At 34.5% G+C, this 23,101-nt stretch overlaps 1 pseudogene; it reads right to left on the reverse strand.

Moving 5' to 3' along the window:
* Positions 1 to 641: 641 nt before the first annotated feature.
* On the reverse strand, positions 642 to 19,162 carry LOC142614408 (3-hydroxyisobutyryl-CoA hydrolase 1-like; annotated as a pseudogene).
* Positions 19,163 to 23,101: the final 3,939 nt, after the last annotated feature.

A 23,101-nucleotide genomic window follows, 5' to 3' on the forward strand; every position in this document is an offset into this window, starting at 1 on the left:
TTTCCAAAATTTAAAACGTAAAGTAAGAGTCAAAGGTCTAAGTCATTTCCATCATGTCAAAGATGGTTCTTGTTCTTGTAAAGATTACCAGTGAAAATGGCCCACTACCACTATTTAGCAAAAAAATGAGCAATCTATCACTGTTTTGGAAATATGTAAGGATCTACCACCTTTTTGAAACTTGAGTTTGCCGTTAAACTTGACTTCCAAAAACTTCAGTACATGGAACTCAAGTACCATAAAAAATTTTCAAAATTTTTCCATGATACTCAAGTTTCATGAACTCGAGTACCATGGAAAACTCGATTTCGCCAAATTTGAGTACCCAAAAGGTAGTAGATCCCTACATATTTTAAAAACAGAGATAGATCACAACATAGTTTGCAAAAAGGTGCTATTTGGCTATTTTTGCCAAAGATTACCAGTGAAAATAATTTGAAGCATACACTGGAAATTTATGTTCTATATACTATAATTGTAGCATCAGCTAAAAATATTGGCACTCTTAACAAGGATTGACTAATAGCACATAGATAATGAGAATATCATTGGGGTCATATATGTCTCCACACAATGTGTTGATATTCCTTTTATTATAATTTAAGAAGTGCAACAATTTCCCCATTTCTCACCTTCATGCATTAAAGCTTTGCAATGGCATATGCAGGCAAATTAAATCTCGCAGGGAGCTTTAGATCTTCCCAGCCTTCATCATCCATCATAGAGAAGTATGAGTCAACCATATCATCACTAACAAGCTCCAATTTAGAGGGCTCCCACTGGGAGAGATAGGAAGCCAAAGATGGAATAAGAAAAATAAACCAATAGAAATCTATATTTATGAAAATCATTGAGAGTGAAAAATCTAAATTGCAAGGATACAGAAACAGATGCGTGTCTACCTTTGGGTTCTTATCCTTATCCAACAGTATAGCCCTAAAGCCCTACAGTAAAAGGGAAGTCTTAAAATAATCCACAAAAAAATAAATTAGAAGAAGATAAATATTTGAGTAAGCTGAAACCTCAAAGACATCCTTGCTTGGTATTCCTTGCATGACATGACAAACCATTCTATAATCACGAACAAGGCACTGACCAACAACTTCAAGCCGTCCTTGTCTAATCTGTTTGCAAGAAGAGAATAAACGTTAAAAAGTAGAAACAATCTCACAAGATTTAGACAAATTGGATGGTTGCTTAGTTTTGTCTTTAGATATAAAGTTATTGAGGAAACTAAATATCATATTTCTATTATGGTGGTATCCATACAACAGAGGGGATCATTTGTCAAATAACCAAGTCAAGCTTGGATCCGAAGTGACACACAATCCCCACATTCATCTTCATACCTCAAATGATATGCTTTCTTGCACATAGTGATAAAAATTTTGTACTACTATTGCAACTATGACCACCCATATATACAGCTACAAAAAAAATGGAAATTCACCATGCTTATAAAAAAAAATCTTTTCTATGCCCATATGAAAAAAGGAAGCCAGAAAGTACAAGGGCATTATTTATTTTTGATCAAGATAAAACTCATATTGGCCTTTGAAACAAAATAGAGAATAATAATAGAAGGACATTCCATTTCTTTGGATCCAACTTAATTCTCTATACATTTTTGGATGCTCCTTCAAATTCTACCACAATCACCTCTGCACGGTGGCTAAAAATGATAAACTCAACTGTTCTCCAATGGCCATAGCACATCTTGATTCCCCGATGGACCAGTACAAACCTATGTTGCAATTCACAAGGACAGAGTAGAATGTGCTGGGTGCAGATGCGCATCAAACCAATTTCATACCCATTACTTATAAATGAAGCCATATATTTTTTTAATTGATTGTTCTAGAGAGAAATGAAAACACCTGATTTATTTGAGCATTCAATTCTGTTCATTCCTTAGGTTATCAAGCCGTAGTTACATGTTTAATGGCTGGTCATTGAAAGCATAACACTTGCTGACAAGAGTCAATGTTACATCTAACATAGGCACTTCAAACATTTTAGTGTCCAATAAAAAATAAATGCCACCATATCCCCTTTTTGATAACTTTATATAGGTTCTTGTTGCACTTCTCACTCGTATTAAACCTTTGAACTCATTATAAAAATGCCTTGAAAAAGGACACTATTTTCAGTTGTCAACCACTTTTACCAGTTTATAATTCTGGAAATTGAATTTCTAACCTTCAGAAACTGGAGTAAATGATACTTCTGCTAAAGAAAGAAAAGGGATTTCTATAGCCTCACATGATTAGAGCACATAACGAAAATCCTATAGAGCTAAATTTCAACAGAAGATGTCATGAATATCTTAACCACAAGCCAATCAGTCTTAAGTAGTTAGATGGTGACTGGAATGGCAGTATTAAGGCTTGTTGCTCCCTTACCGATCTCAGAGAAATTTTAAGGCTTGTTGGTGATGCTTTCTTCAGTGACTGGATTGCTTCAAAGATCCAATCATCCTTATTATTCAAGGCCTCTCTCTCCTAAAATTGCCAGCACAATATCATGGTCAGATAAGTGGTAAACATGTAAACACAAAAAATAAAAGAATATTACTCAAAGCACTAGCAAAGTTTTCAAAGACATCTGACAAAGAGGGCAGAAAATTAATATTCTTATCATGGATAAAATTCAGTATCAATGAACTTACAAGGGCAGATATAATTTCTTCCACTGTTCTTCGAGAAAAGCACCTATTAATGACATTCAATCTGTAGCCAAGTGACCGTAAAAAAAAACAAAAGGATTTCGAGTTTATTCAGAAAAGATTAGAAATATATAAAAAATATATATATATTTGAGGATCTTGGATGACAGAAAGATAGGTTTGCATTTCAGAAAATGAAAACATTAGTTCTTTAATACAAAATCAGCTCTGATAGAACCTTCTAGCACTCAATCTGTGAGATGTAGTTCATTTATCACTGTATGTTAAGATGATACATATAGCTAGCTAATAAACTAATAGAGCTTTTTCATATGTGCGTTCACTGAGAGAAGTTTATCTCATGATTGATTATCCTTGACATCATAAGTATAAAAAATCCTTGGCATACATAGAATACAGTTTAATGAATAAAAACTATAGAGGCCGTTTAATTAGATCAAGAAGTATAATCTTTATAATTATGAATGCAAAAATAACCTGTGATATGCACTTTTCTCTTTCATATAAGGTTGCTTTGAGTACTCATTAATAACTGTGGAGATTATGGCAGGATCACTTGAATCTACCTTGCACAGTGCTTCTTCCAACAAAGACAATCTCTAGCCAATAATTAAAAACACATAAGGCATTCAAATGGCAATTTCTTACAAAATTAAAAATAAAAATTTTGGCAGATAAACATAATGGTGATGACTACACATGCATAGCATTTCATCTTAATGGCATGTGGATAAATATTTTAGAAAATAATTCGTAAATAGAAAATAGAGATTGCAAGTATATCCCCAAGGGTTGGTCTAATGGTCTAATTTGTACTATTGAACTATATAATTATTTCCTCCTTTCAATTTCTGTTTTTACCACAATTTCCTGACCTATGTACCTCTTGCCGTCTACTCCACTACTTTGCCTTTCAGTTTAAACCAAGTAGGGAATGGAAAAAACAAGTCTTTGGAAAAATATACAATAATTCATAATGTGCACTAAAACCATGCTTATGCATGTTACTGCTTCCAACTATTCATCAACCACACAAGATGTATCTTTTTCCTTCATTAGAATTTTGAGCACTATGCCTAAAATCTAATAATTAAAGTAGAATGAAATACTACCTCTGAGGGGACAAAGTGAGTTGCAAGCCCACATACAAGCATTTCAGCACCATCCAACCTAGTGCCTGTAAGACTAAGATATTCTCCTGCCAAAGATTTAAAATTATAACGAGAATCCAAGTACGAATGAGATCTAGATCAATAACTTCATGAAAGTAGCTACAAAATAACCAAAAAGATATGAATTTAGAAGAAGGGAAGGGGAGGGCAGTTACCAAAAAAAGGACATTATAATAACAAAACAATGCAAAATATCTCATAAGTAGAAGGTAGAATATATGCAGAAAAAGAAGAGAAGACCACTTCAGAACACTTTCAAGCTTAGATACAAAGAAACATAGAATTGTTATAATTCCAACTTTTATGTAATAAATAAATAATTAAAATATGAACAAATAAAATAAATATAGTAAGAAATAAATGTGATGAAGAACAGACAATGGAGACTTTCCCTGAGCAGAGAAACCACCATAAGTTAGAGTGAGGGAAATTCAAGAAATGGAAAAACACTAGTAGAAATCATTGGTGATAGCGATAAAATTGCAAGTCAAAATACATAGTAATCTTTTCATAATTTTTGAAGAATTATTAAAACTTAAATTTTCTAGTACATTAATTGCAAGGTACAAAGAACCAACTCCCATTATGGTTTGTTCTTTGTTGAACCTAGGTTCATTTTAAGATTTGGTTCGTTCTTAACTACTTCGGTCACCGGTTTTCTTTTTCTTCATTTCTGTGCTAGGAATTGATTGCTTGATCTCTACAACCGACTAACACCTTAATCCCAATGAGGCTCCCAACCTACAGATTATGCACCTCTATTGGTCACTTGTCCCATATCATGATAACAAGCACATATGATACTCTCACCAATACTGCTAGTTTGCAATAGTATCAGTCAGTCAAATACATTAAAACCTACAAATAGGAATTGAACTATTCATGAAAATTCAAGTGCTAAAGAAATATACCAACCAAACTCCTACAAACTAATGAAGAAAATGAACTTCACCCCTTTTTTAGGAAAGACTTGTTATCCAAAGAGTTGCTATATAGGTCAATGATGTAATTGCCATTACCAAAGAATCCAGGGAGTCTTGACATGAAATAGGAGGCACCCACATCTGGGAAGAGTCCCAAAGCTGTTTCTGGCATTGCAAAGACCTGCAACAAGTCCACTATCAAAATGCATGTTAATCAAGAAACCTAGATCTACAAATTTTTTTTCTTTCAATGAGTTTAACACTAGGACTTCCAAGAGGTCACTTGTTTAGTACTAATATTGCCCAGCACACTTGTTTTGGAGTTTTGATGTGATTTGGTGCTTTAGTGCTGTTATGATTACAATCAAGAAAACTAGAACTTCTAAATTAAAACATTCATGCTCAAAAAAATAGTATAAGAAGGAGAGCAGTTCAATCCTTCTTTTCTTTTTCTTTTTTTTTCTTTTTTTATGTACATACATCTCATGTACCCATATGGAACCAAACTTACATACCACTTTAAGACAAATGAATAATATATCATTGAATAAGAAAAGGGGAAAAAAACAGAAACTTAAATCATAGCAAAGATTAAGCTGCAACAATTGGTCATTCCATTGAAAATTAAATACAACTCATGTATCCATATGGAACACATGGCACCATAATTGCCAATGCATTCAAAATGAAATTCTAATTGCCTCTGCCAAAGGAAAGGCTAAGTCATTTATGGACCATTTGAACTTGAGCATCATCTGACAACTTCTTGCACATAAATATGGTATAGAATGGCTAGCCCCAAGAGCCTGGAGTTGCATTAGGACACTGCAATTTAGTGTAAGAAGACCAAAGAGGGATGAACTAAAACCAAATTTAAGAACCTTTTTAGGAGTTCAAAACACAAGTGATGATAGTGGACAGCATCAGCTTTTTTTGCCTGGTCAGGTTTAACAATACAATTCTTCTTCTTCTTCCTCTTTTCTTATTGATACAGGAAGCATTAAGATTATTTGAGGACCCAAAAACGAAATATAAGAAGTTTTGTAATAAATTAAGTTTAGCATCTTTTTTCATTTTTATTTGAACCTAAACTGTCTCCATTAGAAACACCAAGCGGTGCCGGTTGAACTACAAGGTTTCTAGTCAAATTTAGCAACTATTGTACCTGCTACTACACATATTAATTAAAGAACATTTGCAACAACTAAAACAAAAGGGGTGCGGGGGAGAGAAAGTAGTGAACTAAGAGATAAACAACCATATTCAATTCCCTGCTTTGGACATTCAAACTGACCATTCTCAATTGAATGGGATGAAATAATGGAAATACATTACTGCTGTATAAAATCTCAGGAAAGTGTGTAATTCATAATTACCTAAACTTAAAACTGGAGATAAAGAGAGATAAATACCGAATTTTCTGTTGCAACCCGGAATCTACCATGTATTGAAGCCCCTGCCCCACCTCCCATGACAATTCCATTAAGGACTGAAACCTTCAACAATATTTGCATGCTAACAGTAAGAAAGAATATATACATGAAACTAACTTGACCAAGAATGCCTCCACTGTCAAGAGTCAATATAAATACAAGATAATGAAAATTTACAATTCATAGTGAACGGGGTCACCTGGGGTTTACGATAAGTTGCCAAAATGTAATTTAAGGTGAACTACTTCCAATAAAATTTTGCACCTAATCTCCAGGTACCTAATACATAAAAATATTGGGGCGGCGGGGGGGAAGTATTACAGGATTAGCACTGATGTCGTTTACATCTTAAAAAACAAATTCTTGAAATTCGCGTAAGTTGAGCATCTAGTAAAGAAGAGATGACTGAAAGACTCCACTTTAGCAGTTGAATCTTATTTGTGGTGGTAGGTCATGAATAATCTAGATGTTGAGGATGGTCCAACGAGCAATAAAAAGAACCTATACCTTCATTAATATCCCGAATTGCTGTTGCAACATCACCTCCAGCACAAAATGCTCTTCCCTTTCGCTAAAAAAATGACCATAGTGGACATGCAATCAGTTTGCATTGTCTACAAGGCTGAAACAATAGAAAGCATGCCCAACTCTTTACTTTTAAGCTTTAGTTAAACAAATTAAAATGCCTATCTATCATATATGCACAAGAAAATGTCTTGAGATTCCTCCATATGAACAACCTTTACTAGCTATACTAAGTAAATTTACAATTAAACTAGATGAAGTTCACAAGTTAAAACCTTAAGAAGGTTGCTTTTTGTTAGGACATATGTTTTTCACTTGTTTAGAACATATGTCATTCATTATTTATGTAATTAGCTAATCCTTTGTCAAAATGCACTTTACTTGTAATTGGGTAGATTTAAGATGAGGTTAATGCTTTAAGAATCAAGGTTTCAAGATCAAGTGTTAAAACCATGCAAGTCTGTCCAAGAAATAAGTTTAGAAGTGCTCTTTATTAAAGCTCGACAGCTGCATCTATCAAGCTTTAAGAAGCTAGTCTAGCCCCAAGGCTCGACAGCACCTCGACACCTGTAGCTGTCGAGATTTAAGAAAAACAGATTCCTAGTTCTGTTTTGATTCTAATCCGTGGATGTGTCTTTGGACCTTCTTTTCTCCTAACCCTAGACATATAAAATGATTATTTTAAGGGCCGTCAAAGTGTGACAAGTTGCACAAGTATTGAGAAATCCTTATTCATGCAAATTGTAACTTGAGACAAAGTTCTTGCCCTAGTTCATCACTCTTGTGAAGAAGTTGATGTGTCTTTACACCGTTGGTTTTTGTAACCAAGCTTTCTTGATCTTCATCGTGTGGATGAATTGAAGAACTTTGCAGCCAACAAATTTTCTCTAGTTGGTGATTGAAGTCGCGTACTGGGATCCGCGCAATTGGTTAGTCGCGTACTTGGGAGCCGTGCATTGAAAATGAGAAACTATCACTACAGAACAAGTCCAATTGGGTATTGAAATAAGCGTTCAACTGTAGGTTGGTAAGGTACTTGGGATTCCTTTACTTGTAACCGCTTGTTGTGATAATAGTGGAATTTCGGGAGTGGTGACCTTAAAATCACCCGATGGGGTTTTTGCCGTGTAGGTTTTCCCCATTCGTAAACAAATCACCGTGTCATTTATTTTTCGCTGCATACTTAGTTTAATTGGCGATTTGTTTGTGCTACCACGCGCTTTGCATGTTAACTTGATTAATTAATAAACTTGGCTAATTAATCAACTTAATCCATAACAAGGGAACAATACGTTTTTGGCCTATCACTTTTTTTAGAGGATTAAAGAAGATTGAAAGCTCAGATTTGTGTGAAAACACACTAGTTTGTTCAAATCCCAAATTAAAAATTACGGCTAGATTGTTTTTACTCAAACTTAACAAAGAGCGAAATAAGAATAAATATGCGCAATGAACTAGTTACACTACTCTAAGCCATATCCATTCATAATTAACTATAAAATGAAAGTTTAAAGAGTAGGGAAGAGAGATGCAAACACAAGATAAAATCAGAATGTGTTATCGAAGAGGAAACCGAAGAACTCGGTGAAAAATCTCTTTGCGACCCTCCTAGTCAAAATCAATCTACTAAAGAATAAATTTGGAGTACACGAATAACAAAAGATCCTCCAAGCCTAGTCTACCCCATGTACTTGAGCCTTCCGAACTCCTGCTACCAACGGACTTCTCAGAGTCTTGTCTTCTCTAGCTTTCTAGAGCCTGCAATTTAGCCGGATTGCATCCGCCACTAAATGGCTCCTTCCAATACTTCCCAACAATACTAAAATCTCACTTAACACTCAGATTTGGTGTGGTAGGTATATGGGCTAAGAACCTCTCATGGATCTAGAAATAGAGAGGTAGGAGTTAAGGAAAACAACAAGGAAATGTGTAAATGATTGTAGGTATAAGAATCTCTAACTCTCAAGTGTATTTGATAGGGTTTTCTCTCTGAAAAGCACTCCTTACAATTCATGGGTAATGAGTAAAGAATTTGGTAAAGTACTTTTTCTTTTTTCCAAACAGAGAGTTTTGCGGGTACCTCGTGGGATGACCCTTTTCGTGAAACACTCGTGAACTTGACAATTTGGCGTGACTCTTCAGCTTCCAGTCATGTGCTTCACATGTGGCCTTTCGCGAGTTACTCGTCTCACGAGCTTCTCATGAGTTAGTCACGAATTGCACTGATTCATCTTTGAAGCTTAATTCTTCACCAATCTCTCACATTCATCCCTTAAAAATAAGCCCACATAAATACAGTGAAATGATTGAAGAAATTACAATTAAATTTGGCACGAAATTAGAACCAACAAAGGCTCGTTGGAAATCACAACTTTATAAAGATAATCTGTTTTATTTAGCCAAAATAAAATAACTTCTATTAGGGACATATTTATGTAATTGACTAATCTTTTGACAAAACGCACTTTACTTGTAATTGGGTAGATCTAGGATGGGTTTAGTACTTCAAGAAACAAGTATTCAAGTTTAGTATTGAAGCCATGCAAGTTTGATCAAGAAACAAGCGAAGGAAGTGTTGTTCATTAAAGCTCGACAGAAGTCTCAATAGAATCCTTTCTATTGAGAATTACTGCTGAAGCTCGACAAAAGTTGTATCTGTGGAGAATTACAAAATCAGATTTTCTAGATCTGATTACATACATATCCTTGAGTATTTGTGTAGGGTTTCTTTTCTTACAACTCTAGACATATATAAGGATTATTTTAAGAGCCATCACAGTGTGATCAAAGTGATAATACACGCATATTGTGACTGGAGACAAAAATTGCTCTAGTTCATCATATTCTTTGTAGAAGCTACTACGTCTTTAAGGCAAGGGTTTTGTGACCAAGGAGTTTCCTGATCTTCATTGTTGATGAACTGAAGAACTTTGCAGCTAACATCTTCCTCAAGTTGGTGTGTTAGTTACGCACTGGATCCGTATATCATTGGTTAGTCATGTTCTGGAATTTGTGCATAGAACGGAGAGATTGATCTACAATACAAGTCCAATTGGGTATTAGGGTAAGGGTATAACTGTAAGTTGGTATTAGGTACTGGGATTCATTTTACTTGTAACCGCTTATTATTGATAATAGTGGATTCCCAAGAGTGGTGACCTTAAATTCACTCGATGATATTTTGTCTCGGTGGTTTTCCCCATTCATAAACAAATCACTTGTGTCAAACTTATTTTTCGCTGAATTTAGTTATTAGGTGATTTGTTTGTGCTATCATGCTATTGCATGTTAAATTGACTTAATTAATTAACTTGGATAATTAATTAACTAATTTGCCATAGGGGTTAATACATTTTCGCCCTATCAAATGATATCAGAGCGAGCACGCTCTGATTAGGTTTAATCTTTGTTGTGTAAACCATTGACCCCTATTTGTCATGGTTAGAGGACAATCTCTTATTATACCTCCTTTATTTGATGGCATTAATTATGAATACTGAAAAGTACGCATGAGACATTTCTTGCAGTCTTTAGATGAGAAGGTCTGGCAAGCTCTGGAGATTGGTTGGACTAAGCCAAAGGAAGCGCTAGTTGATTGGGATGAGGCCAAGATCAAAGCGGCAAATTTCAACAGCAAAGCATTGAATGCCCTATTCAGTGTGGTGACCAATGAGGAGTTCAAGAAGATATCCTCAATTGAAACTACTAAGGAAGCATGGACCATTCTCTAGACAACCTATGAAGGGACTAAGGCTGTCAATGACTCAAAGCTTCAAAAGCTCACTACTAGCTTTAAGGAGATAAAGATAGAGGAGGATGAAATGTTTGATGAGTTCTGTGCTAAGTTGAAGGACATAGTTAACTCAGCCTTCAATCTTGGAGAACAGATTCCCAAACCCAAGATTGTGATAAAGGTTCTTAGATCTCTGCTTGAGAGATTCCATGCCAAGATCACTGCTATTGAAGAATCAAGGACATTGACAAAATTCCTTTGACGGAGTTGGTTGGAAACTTGCAAACCTATGAATTAGGTTTGACTAGAATTGGGAAAGGAAGCAAAAGTAAGAGCATGGCACTGAAGAACAAAAGTAATGAGACTGATGGGTTTTCAGATGACGAAGATTCCAAGATGAAGTCCTACATCACTAGGCAGTTCAAGAAGTTCATGAAGGATGCCAATGCGAAAGACCATAAGCAATTCAGTTCTTCTCAATTCAAAAGCCAAGACAGAGAAAAGAAGGATGCTAAGGATGGCGGTCAATACAGTATTCCCTCCGGACCAAAGTGCTTCAGATGTCAATGTTTTGGACACATGAAACAAAAATGGCGATCATATCTCAAGTAAATTAGGAAAAGCAAAGATCTTGTTGCTACCTTGAGTAACACTAAGCCTGAGATTAAGTCAGATGACAGTGATGATGAGGGAATCTTGAATGCCTTCACTGCCACAGTGGATCCCATTAAGAAGATCATAGAAGCAGTAGATGAAGGAAAAGACTTGGTGGAATCAAAATTTGAGAAAATGGATGATCAAGTTGACATCCATACAGACTATGCTAAGTTGTACAAGGTTTCTGAGAAGCATGAGAAACTGTATAGGGCAGTCACCAAGAAACTGAGTGATGTGGATTTAGATCGAGAGGAGCTCTCTACAAAGGTTGATGAAACAAATCAAACCACTGGAGTTTTGCGGTTCGAGAACAACTTCCTTGCTAAAAGGACAAAGAAGCTTGAAGCAATACTGTTTTAGGTTAGAGCTCAATTAGAGAGGACTTCCAGTGCAAAGCTCGATGAGATGCTAAGTTTTCAGAAAGCTACTTCTGATTAAACCGGTTTAGGGTATGATTTTTCTTCCCCTAATATTATCTCATCTAGTACAATTGTGTTTGTCTCACCTGCTGATTTTGTTAATTCTAAGAATGATGGAGCTAAAATTGAAATAGCTAGTGAGAACTTAGATAAATGCAAATCTATTCTAGGAGTACCTCCTAAGATTGAAAAGAAAGAGGCTAGAAACCCTAGGACTATAAAGGAAAACAACAAAAAGTCTCAATAAAAGAAGTTGCATTTCTGTCATCACTGTGGAGCTTTAGGGCATACTCATCCAAATTGCTACAAGTGGTTAACCACTTAACAAAGCAATAGTATGCTCTCGTCCAGAAACCAAAATCAGTTTCCATCATCTGTTGCTCCTCTTGGAAATCTTCTCAAGGCCCTCATGTTCTTTATAAATTTGAATGGTTTCAATTCTTCCCCTTCACCTCCGAATCAATGGTTCACACAAAGGAAAGGTTCTTCCAAGATGTGGAAGGAAAAAGGCTCAAAGTGATTCAGTCACTTTTTCTCTCTCTCCCCTTATGGTTATGCATGTTTGTTTTGCTTTCTTGTTTTGAGTCAGTCTAGTTTTATGCTTTGTGTGTTTTCTTATGTTTTTGTTTGGTTGTTTTTCAATTTTTGTTTATTTCACTTTTCATAAAAATTAAAAAAAAATTTTGAAAAATCAAAAAAATACAAAAACAGTGTGTGTTTATGTATATTGGTACTTGTGTACCTTGGATGGCTATTAAAACAAAGTTATCTAAACTTTGTATCTCTTGTAGCTTAGATGAGCATCTCAATGCACAACTAAAGAAGTGAGCTTTGTGGCTTATATTTGTGATGAGTACGATTAAGTAATCTCTTATACTTAACACTTATATCACTCTTTTTGATGGGAATGACTAAAAAATCCTATGATAAAGACATAAATAACCATCTCACCATTAAAACTCGCCAATCATGTATAACATCTGTGTGCTTCGGCATAACAAAATTGTGATGTTTAAGCTTACATAATTGGGTATTTCTTTTCTCTCACTTATATGCCCATGCATGCTATGCTCAAAAAGAAAAATATGCAAAGAAAATCAAAAGCAAAAAGAATCAAAATGCTTTTAAAAATGATTACAAGCGTGTTTCTAAGAGATGCGGAAGTTATAGGATGTACATAGAAGGTGATAGTCTCCATTAAGCAATTATGATTGTGTGTGAGTATATGTGATTTTCTCATATTTCAAATCGTCATAATATAAGACACTTATGCACTCTTGCTATGTTTTCACACACAACACTCAAATTCTTTTCTACTTTTGATACATGTGCAAGTATAATGTGATTTGGCCATCACAAGAAATACATATGTTAATATATGCTCACTAAATTGTTTTAACTTGTTTTGAAATATACAATTGATTAGACTTGTTTAGTGTGTGGTATGTGTGTGTGTGTGTTTTGGATCTCTGAATGTTTTGCATATCTGTTGAGAGATATTTTAAGAGCTTAACATAATGATTGGATCTTTGGCTGAGTTGATTACTTATTGCATTCATCTTTATGTATTTTTCCCTTCTATGAAAACACATTTTCTTCAAGCTTGATAGCTTCTCGACAGATCTTTGATAGATTCCATTTCTATTGAGCCCTTCTTTCTCTTTTCTTGATAGATCATGACGGATTCTCAATCCATCGAGATTTTTGGATTTCTCCTCAATAGATTCTCGACAACTTCTTCAATTCATCGAGCCAAATTTCTAATCTCTTAGTCTGGCTAATAGCTTCTTGACAGATTCTCGATCCATCAAGGTGTATTTGCCATCAACAGATCATCAACAACATCTCGACAGATTCATTTTTGTCGAGATTTAGTGCTCGACAGATCTTTGATAGATACTTTGATCCATCGAGCTGCGATTTCCTTATATAGGTTAAGCGTGAATCAAATCTCATTTTTCACTTCTTTCTCTCGACAAAATTTCTTTTCTCTCTCCCCATTGATTGTGTATTGATAGGTTTGGATTGGGTTTTTACCCATGATGTCTTTAAATTTTGCATGTCACATGTTCATGCATTTTTTATGCATACGTCTTTTCCTTTCTTTCCTTTTCCTTGTTATCTGGTTGTGATGTGTTCTCTCTCTCTCTCTCTCGAATAAACTGTGCTATGGCATCCAAAACGCGTAAATCCACTCCAGCTCGAAATCCTCTTGGTTCCGGGTCTTCCTCTTCTAATCCCATTCCACCTCTTCACAATTGGTTCCGTGATAAGAAGGCCTGAAAGGACTTCTTAGAGAACTTTCAGAAACGTGGCGTTCATCTGGAGCGCCATGTTATCCTATCATATTTTTTCGACACTCCTCTTCCCTCTGTCATTCAAATTAAGGGTTGGGAATCTCTACTTGAGAGTCCATTAAGGTGTCCCATCATGTTTATACAAGAGTTTTACTCCAATATACATGGTATCGATACCTCTGTACCTTGATTTGCCACTACATTTCGAGGTACAAGTATGGTAGTTACCCCAGATCTTATATCTGAGGTACTACATGTTCCGTAAGTAGTGCATACTAACTACCCCAGTTGCGAGCGTCTTCGAACTATGTCCAGAGACAAGCTTCTGTCTCATTTTTTTAAGACACCTTCTATATGGGGCGGTAAGCAAAACACCCCATGCTCGATCTTTGCCAAAGGTCTGAGGTTCCTTAACATGGTGATGACATTTACTCTTACTCCATTGTCTCACTATAACTCTATCACTAAGCCTTGTGCTTGTTTTCTTTTGTCTCTTCTAGAGTTATCCTATTAGATTTTGCTGACACTCCTCTCCCCTCTGTCATTCAAACTTGGGGCTAAAAATCTCTACTTGAGAGTCCATTGAGGTGTCCATTGTGTTTATATAAGAGTTTTACTCCAATATACACGATATTGATACCTCTATTCCTTGGTTTGCCACTACATTTCGAGGTACACGTATCGTAGTTACCCAAGATCTTATATCCGAAGTACTACATGTTCCGCGAGTAACGCATCTTGACTACCCCGATTGTGAGCGTCTTCGAACTGTGTCCAGAGTCGAGCTTCTATCTCATTTTTTGAGACACCTTCTATATGGGGTGGTAAGAATAACACCCCATGCTCGGGCTTTGCCAAAGGCCCGAGGTTCCTTAACATGGCGATGACATTTACTCTTACTCCATTGTCTCAGTATAACTCTATCACTGAGCCTCGTGCTCGTTTTCTTTTGTCTCTTCTAGAGGACCTTTCTATTGACTTCCCTTCTCACTTCATCATCTCTGTCCTTAATGTGTATTAGGATATGGCGACCTATGATAAGCTCATCTTTCCTTCAGCTATCACACGAATCCTTCGACAATTATCCATCCCCATTCCTGATTCTCCTTATTTCACCACTATGGGTGCCATCAGTGCTGGTTTGATCGAAGCGACCACAGATGGAGATGGTTGATCCTGCTTCTTCTACAGTTCCTCCCTCTTCTTCCACTCTTTTCACCTATGCTCCTTCTTCTTTGGCAGCTAGTGTGACCTTGGAGGCCATCATGGCGCAGCTTCAGCGCATGGATACTTGTCTTGACTCTTTCACTGATGAGATGTATCAGGTGAACACCTGTGTCGGTCATATAACACGTTGACAGACTCACCCTGGTGGTTTTGCTGCTTCTCCATCTCCTTCTCCAAAGGCTTCCGTAGATGAGGATGGTGATGCTGGTGATGATGAGGATAATGATGCTAGCTCTTCCGATGATGACGAGTTGACGACCTTTTAGTGACTTACCCTTTGTCATTCGTGACAAAAAGGAGAAGTAGTTTTGTGTTGAGAGTAGTCTTGTACTTAGGGGAAGAGTTAGTATAGGACATTTTTGGTAGGGGGAGTGTGTATATCTTTTGAGGGATGTAGTGAGGTTTACATGTACTTTTCTTTTCTTTCTTTACATTAGCCCCATGTATACTAGTCTTGTGAACATTTATTGACATACATAGTACTTATCTTTTCACATATATATGATGATGATGTATGTTTCTTCACCTATCTCTCCATGTGCTGGGAGTGTGTATCTCTTTTGAAGGATGTAGTGAGGTTTACATGTACTTTTCTTTTCTTTCTTTAAATTAGCCTCATGTATACTGGTCTTGTGAACATTTATTGAGATACATTGTACTTATCTTGTCACATATATATGATGATGATGATGTATGTTTCTTCACCTGTCTCTCCATGTGTTATTTCTTTTCTATCTTTATACACATGGTTCTTTATGTACGCAATCTTTATTTTTGTTTCACACAATATACCTTGATGAGTTTTGTTTAAGTGTTTCAGAAAGACAGGTTGTGAAAGTCTACCATGCCATGAACTCTCTTATTGTAAAGTTTTTCAAGAGTTTATGTTAGGGTTAGATTTATTTTGTAATTCAACAAGTGATTATGAGTTTAGTGATTTAAGACTTCTCTCATGATTCATTTGTTTGTTGTGGTTTTTTCACGGATTGCTAAAGGGGGAGATTGTTAGGAACATATTTATGTAATTGGCTAATCTTTTGACAAAATAAACTTTACTTGTAATTGGGCAAATCTAGGATGGGTTTAGTACTTCAAGAAACAAGTGTTCAAGTTTAGTATTGGAGCCATGCAAGTCTAGTATTGGAGCCATGCAAGTCTGACCAAGAAACAAGTGAAGGAAGTACTGTTCATTAAACCTCGACAAAAGTCTCGACAAAATCCTTTCTATCGAGAATTGCTACTAAAGCTTGACAAAAGTTGTATCTGTCGAGAATTACGAAATCAGATTTTTCAGATCTGAGTACACGTATATCCTTGAGTATTTGTGTAGGGTTTCTTTTCTCACAATCCTAGACATACATAAGGATTATTTTAAGAGCTGTCACAGTGTGATGCAAAGTGATAATACACGCATATTGTGACTGGAGACAGAAATTGCTCTAGTTCATCATATTCTTTGTAGAAACTACTGTGTCTTTATGCTAAGGGTTTTGTGACCAAGGAGCTTCCTAATCTTCATTGTTGATGAACTGAAGAACTTTGCAGTCAACATCTTCCTCAAGTTGGTGTGTTAGTCACGTACTGAGATCCGTGCACCATTGGTTAGTCATGTACTAGGATTCGTGCATTGAACGGAGAGATTGCTGCTATAATACAAGTCCAATTGAGTATGTGGGTAAGAGTTTAACTGTAGGTTGGTATTGGGTACTAGGATTCCTTTTTACTTGTAACCGCTTGTTATTGATAATACTGGATTCTCGGGAGTAGTGACCTTAAATTCACCCGGCGGGGTTTTGCCTCGGTGGTTTTCTCTATTCGTAAACAAATCACCTGTGTCAAACTTATTTTCTGCTGCATTTAGTTATTTGGTGATTTGTGTGTGCTACCACGTTATTGCATGTTAAATTGACTTAATTAATGAACTTGGATAATTAATTAATTAAGTTGCCATAGGGGTCAATACATTTTTGCCCTGTCAATTTCCACACTCACCACAAAACTGGCTTAGTATTTAGAACTAGCATAAATAACTAGGGTTAATTTTACAACAAAATCCTTACGACATGCAAAACAAAATAACAATCACAATGATTCATTAGCACTGCCCGAATTAAGAAAATTAAATGTAATATCCACTGCCATGTACCCACACACACATTTGCGAGGATGAGCCAAAATTAAGTGTCAGAAAGATATGACTTTCTTCCTGATTTATTTCCAATGCAATTTGAAGGTAAGATATGAAGATTGTCTCTTAAGAATGGACATACCTTGAAAATTACCAACTTCACATTAGAATCCTCCTCATATGCAATGAAAAGTTCCAATAGCCGAGAAATCTAGAATTTTGCATGAAACACAAGTCCCACATAAAATGTTATAGTGAATTGGTTACTTCATTTGAACTATCACATACATGCATAAGTATTTCAGTATTGATATAAGTATGCACAACATTATCTTACACAGAGCAGAATACCATGACCGGTAAATGGAATGCAAGAAACCACATAACAAGATCTGGAAATGGCAAAAACTTCTCGAAGTAAAATTGTGATTGACATTACAAAATGTAACAAAAGGGCATGTATATTTAAAAGAACAAAGAAACAGAATAAGGTTGACTTAAAGGACTAGAAATAAGAAATCATCTATATTCCAGAAATTATACTCAATAGATTATTGATTCCATCCATATATATATATATATATATATATATATATATATATATATCAATTTCAATTTATAAACATAAGATTAACTGAGGCATTTGATACCATAACGTGGTAGTATAATATAAAAGAGAATGCAAGAAAACACATCAAAAGTATTCAATAAGCTAGGTGTGATACCATTTGAAATAAAAGGGCATTCAGTTGCTTAGGTCTATTCAATGTCAATATTCTTGCAGACAACTTCTCTTCATCCAAAATCTGTCAAACAAGGAAGGGATATATATATATATATATATATATATATATATATATATATATATATATATAAAACTGAAAATGACCAAACACAATGCACTTTACGATGTCTACACTGCATAAATTGGCCACGATCTTCTTAGTTCTTCTGCTAATGATAATTCCTGACATTATTGCAAATTTAAAGATAATTTATTCAAGCATCCAAATAGCATGTCTGTTTTGGAATTGCTTATTTTCGGTTGCTTATTTGCATAGCTCTGCTAATGATAATTTCTAAGCAGACAAAATTTAGCAACAAAATTAGTTATAGTCTAAGTTACAACCCTACTCAATAAAATTAACATTACTACATATTTTGAAAATCTAACCGTTAAATTGTATATTATTTACACTCTTAACATACATGTTAAATTTTATGTCAATTAGATATTTTTTACTATATGATCTATAAGCATATATTTTATACGTGATTTTAAACTATAAAAACTTGCAATTTAAATAATTTATTGATGACATATCTATTGATCTTTAATTTTTTAGAAATTTTGCAAGCGTGGAAGATATAAGAAGAAGATGTAATCTAATGATGGATTTGTCAAAATTCACTTACAATAAAAAGATATTGAGTAAAGTTATAGTCTAAAACTATAATCAATTCTGTAGCTAAATTTTATCATTCCTCAATATTGTAGATAAACAAGATATTGAGAAAGGACAAAGTTTGTCCTTCCTTTGGTTATCTTGTATAAAGATATTGTAGTTAAACTTTGTTCTTCGACTGTTTCGATGAAAAATCTTGTATAAAGATAGTTTTTCGTGTTTTCTAATGTTTGGTAGCATCATAAAAAATGAGTCAAAGAGAAACTATTTTTGGTCATAAAAAATATATATATAAAAAAAAAATCAATGCAACTATGCTATCCTTGGAAAAAAAGAAGAATAATTAAAACATTTATTGTATTATAATATATGTGTGTGCCACAGTGCCACCTCTAGTAAAAATTATAAAAAAGTGACATGAAACAACTAATACTCTGTTTGGTTTTGAAGAATGAGTAAAACCAATATTAATAGATAAGATTGATAAGTGAAGCAAGACTCTGGTTGGAGAGACTACCTGGTGGTCGTCGGGTTTAGTGGAATTGAGTGCATACATGCCTCTCTCTCTCTCTCTCTCTCTCTCTCTCTCTCTCTCCGCTAAGGGAATTGTAATCTGAGAGTTTGTGTTAATTGCTGTTCAGATAAGCCTGGTACATTATTGGCACTCTTTATAAAGACATAAAAAGACATGCAAAAGTACCCACCCCACTGCTTGGATCGAATTCTGACATATATACAAAATCACACTTGCATGCATCACAAAAAATTTCACTGTTGGGATTGAATTAATTAAATGCCGACATATACTTTTTTTTTTCACCAAATAAAATAATTGCACTCAAAACCAATAGGAATAAAATAAAATAAAAAAATTGTGGAAAACAAATTAAACAATTGCCTTACTAAGAAGTGAGGACTTCTATGATATATAGCACCTATAAATAAATAAATAAATAAAAATTTTGAAGCAACTCTCGAGAGAATTTTTAAAATAATTTTTTTAAAAAGGGTAAATTCCTTCAGTACCCATTTCATCATTTAAATTCCTTTGATTGATTTTTTTGGTTAAATTTTTTATTGTGGCAAAAATTTATTTGGATAGCTTTTTTTAGTGACATAAATTCTCACATGACCTTTTTTTGCAGCTATCCGTGTACTGGAGTTTGCTCTGGAGATTGGCATAACAGATGCTATGCTGGAAGGAGATTCTGAGATGGTGATTAAGGAATTGGGTGACCATGCTTCTTCTATAGCCTCTTATGCAAATCTGTTGGATGATGCTAAGTTTATTTCTAGATCTTTTTTTCAGTTTCGTCATTCTTATTCTAAGAGAGAAGGTAACAAAGTTGCTTATGATTTGGTTTGATATGCTGTTAATGTCTCAAATATTTTAGTGTGCGTGGAAGATGTTCCACTACAACTTTTTTCGGCCAAAATGGGCTTTTGCCCTTTTTACGAAAAAAAATCAGCATGTTGCCCCCTTTCCCAAATCAGCATGCTCCTCTTTTGAATCTCGATTTTCTCAAATACGAGTTAAGCCCTATATCAACGTTTTAAGGAGCCTATAGTGACGTTTTTAAGAACCTATAGTGGCATTTTATAACTCGAGCTCCGTGAATTCGAGTTATAGGTAAAAGAAAAAAAAAAAAAAAAAAAAACTTGCATGTAACTCGATTTTATGGAGGTCGAGTTACAAAACGCCACTATAGGTCCTTAAAACGTCACTATAGGCTCCTTAAAACGTCGCTATAGGGCTCCAGAAATTTTTTTTTTGAAACTCGATTTTGAGAAAATCGAGTTTCAAAAGAGGGGCATTTCCTTAATTAGTTTGGAAAATGGGGCATTTGCCCATTTTTTTTGTGCGAAATGGGCATTTGCTCATTTTCGCCAACTTTTTTCTATATTGCAGGCTGATTAAGACAATTTAACTTAATAGAAATCCGCTCATGTTTTCTTCTCAAAAAAAAAAAAAATCTCACATGGCAAGTGGGTCACTTCTAGTGTGAACTATTATGAAGTGAGTGATGTAACTTCTCAAATAGCGAGTGACATGCCATTTTTGGCATAATTTCTCTATTATCTGTGGCCTTTTTGCCTTTTTTTGATGTAACTTCTCAGGTAGTGATCTTTTCAACCACGTGAATTGTTCCTACGTGCCTCCAAAATTTCATGTACAGTAGAATATTCCTTAAACATGGTTGTAGTAAGTTAATTTGTAACACATAAATTGTGCAATCCAACCATATCAACTAACTAAAAATAAAGGTATCATGCAAATGTGACATTTTGTTATTGTCATAATATTTTCACAAATAGGTGTAATAAACTTGTGAACAATTTAAGTTTTTTATAGCATTCGTATATGCTCATGCAAAATGGTGTAAGAGCCCATTTTTCTAATCAACCCTAAAAGTCACCCACATCAACTTATGCATTTATTGTGAAAAATGCATTTTAAGCTATATAGTACTTTTGCAAATATACATCAGCATTGTTGTGGTGAATTTCAATTTTTATTATTTCTTTGCATTTCTCGAAACATGTTACACATGAAAATTGTGTAATCCAATTATATCAACTAACTATATAAAAAGTGTCAATGGTACCTTGTAACATGCTTTGGTTGGTTTCGTCAAGTATTTGTCTTTTTTTGTGAGTCCAAACATTGCGTTTGGTTGCGAAAAAGCAAGAGTCTCATTTTCAGTGATAGACCAAAACAAAACTTGATGTACTATGGCATGTCTATAGTACTTTTGGCCGCGTCAATTTGGTGAGCAAAAAGTGAAAAAACTCATAGTAGTTGTGCTACATATCACCATTCATGCCAATTTCCTTTGAGCTCATTTCTTTTTTTATTCTTTAAAAAATATATACACGTAGTGGTACAGTGTTTTGGTTTAGGAGTAATGTCACAATATTTTCATAATTGTCAAGGTGTCAGTTTTTTATAGGTCAAAATAAAATATAGAATATTAATAAACTATCATACTAAGACCAACCACAACTAAAAATAAAACTCTTGTGAAAATATTATCATGTTTTGATGTTTTCACAATATCATACTAGGGTAGTCCAATGAGCAACAACAAGATCCTATACCTTCACTAATATCCTAAACAACAGCTGAAACATCACCATCCAGCACAAAATGCTCTTCCCTTACCCTAAAAAGATGACCACGGAGGACATGAAGTCAGTTTGCCTTCTCTGAAAGGCTGAAACAACAGAAAGCCTGACCAATTTTTGACTTATAAGCTTGGATGCACAAACACGGACACAGTTATGGGTATGGGTACGATACGGCACTACAAGAAATTTTTGAAAAATTATAATATGATATGACAAATAGGACACTGTTATGACATGGGTACGGCATCTCAAATAAGTGTTTGTGCATCCTAGATAAGTTTTAATTAAACAAATTAAAACACCTATCTATGTTATATGCACAAGAAAATTTCATAAAACTTGTGCATAGGAACAACCTTTTATTTATTTATTTTTGAAACCCATAGGAACAACCTTTACTAGCTATACTAAGTAAATTTACAAATTTTTTATAAGGCGAATTTACAACTAAACTAGATGAAGTTTAAGTTCAACTCTTACAAGTTAACAATCATAAGAAGGTTGCTTTCTTAAAAAAATAGCAGGATGAAAGGAGTCAATCAATTTTATGTTGCCAAAATAAGACAACTTCTGCAACTAGTATTAAGAACCAACAGAAATAACTAGGGGTTAATTTTACAACAGAATCCTTACAACATGCATAACAAAACAACAATCACAATGCCTAATTAGCACAATCTGAATTAAGAAAATTAAAAATGTATTATGCACTGTCGTGTACCCACATATACATTTGTGAAGTTCTGCCAAAATAAAGTTTCAGAAAGATGGAACTTTCTTCCTGATTTATTTCCAATGCAATTTGAATATAAGACATAAAGATAGTCTCTTAAAATGGACATACCTTGAGTATTACCAACTTAATTCACAGTAGAATCCTCCTCGTAGGCAATGAAAAGATCCAATAGCTAAGAAATCTAGAATTTTAATTAAAGAAGAAGAAGCATTAAACACAAAGTTCCAGATAAAATTTTATAGCAAATTGGTTACTTCGTTTACACTATCACATGCATGCACAAGTTTTTTTTTTTTTTTTTTTTTTGATAGGAAATAAATTTTATTAATAACAAAAGTACAATGTGTTTATGATAGTAAACCCACTCTGCCGTATTGAAATAGGTATGCATAACATTATCTTACAAAAAGTAAAGTATCATGACTGCTAAATGGGATGAGAGAAACCACATAACAAGAGCTAAAAATGGCAAAAACTTCCCAGGTAAAGTTGTGGTTGACATAACAAAATGTAAGAAAAGGGCATGTATATTTAAAAGAACAAAGAAACAGAATAAGGTTGATCCAACTAGAAGACTAGAAATAGGAATCATCCATGCATATTCCATAAATTAATTCAATAGATTAATAA

This window comes from Castanea sativa, chromosome 11, assembly GCF_040712315.1.
Source record: "Castanea sativa cultivar Marrone di Chiusa Pesio chromosome 11, ASM4071231v1".
NCBI classification, from domain to species: Eukaryota; Viridiplantae; Streptophyta; class Magnoliopsida; order Fagales; family Fagaceae; genus Castanea; species Castanea sativa.